The sequence below is a fragment of the Colobus angolensis genome, unplaced genomic scaffold, assembly GCF_000951035.1.
Source record: "Colobus angolensis palliatus isolate OR3802 unplaced genomic scaffold, Cang.pa_1.0 Scaffold253, whole genome shotgun sequence".
NCBI lineage: Eukaryota > Metazoa > Chordata > Mammalia > Primates > Cercopithecidae > Colobus > Colobus angolensis.
Genome location: NW_012115744.1, coordinates 3,808,958 through 3,810,211, shown reverse-complemented (window position 1 = coordinate 3,810,211; position 1,254 = coordinate 3,808,958).

Sequence of the window (1,254 nt, the reverse complement as noted above, 5' to 3'; positions counted from 1 at the left end):
TATAAATGTTTGAGGTGAAGAATATCCTAATTAGTGTGATTTGATTATTACACGTTGTATATACATGTGGCAAAATATTACATGTAGCTCAGAAATATGTACAATTATTATCTATCAGTAAAAATATGTTTAAATATACATGACAGAGACAAAGAGAGAGAGAATGAGAGACAGAGCACAAATATGGAAAAACATTCACATTTGGTGAATCAGGTGACGTTTATATAGGTATTCATGTATTAGCCTCTCAATGTTTTTATAAGCTTTGAAACAAAAAAAATTGAGAAAAAAATAAACATTAAATCAAATCCTTTCTAGGAAAAGAAATGAAGCAGAGTCCTGTAGTTCCAATCAACTTGTTCATTTTGGTTCTTACCATTGAATGTGGATCTGAAGTGGCTCCTGTCACACAGAGGTGGTAGAGGAGCGGCCAGTTGGCACCTCTGGGGCTCGCTGACACAGAGCAAGGGTGGAGGATTCCTTCTCCTTCCGTGGGAAAGGGGTGTGCATGGCTTCCATTTCCCACCAGGACCCCAGGTTATCCCTACTGTTCCCAGCCTGTTATATAAGTTCCTGGAGGAAAGAGCACCTAATTTTCTTGCCAATTCTGCTTGTACATTTCCCCAGTAGATCTGGGTTGGTATCTACAGCAAGAGAGTATGGCGTCGCCTGGGCCCATCAGCCACACCACCTCATGAGCAGAGCCTCCTCCAAGGAGGACACTTCTCATCTGAGGCAGAGGGCAGCTTTCTGTGACCTAGAGATCCCTAGAGGTTCTTGGTAGGCACACAGGAGTTTACCCTGTCCTCATCACCGTCCTCCCCAGGACCACGTGTTCTGTCTTCCAGTTGTCACTCCATGTTTTCCTAATCGTCTGCTCTTCTCTGCTTGCTCTAGCTCCTTGTGGTATAGCCCACCACAAGAACCACATCTTTGAAGGCCACCTCCTGTCGTGTCTCTAATTTATCTTTCAATCTGGAAAACCTGTGCCTCCTCCGAGATGAGGTTTCTGCAATGAAGCTGTGCAGTATATTTATACAACATCGACTGCTTTATGTGCCATGCTGCCCCAAGGCACAGTAACCAATTCCAAGAAAGTGAGCTCAAATACTTGGTTCCAAAATGGAAAGTGAAATTCAATAGAACAGCTAGCCCTGCTTGATGGGATTCTTTTACATCACGATTACTATTATTTTATCTCAAAAGCTTAAAATACTACTTATCATAATTATCTCCAACATTTAGGTGGTGAAC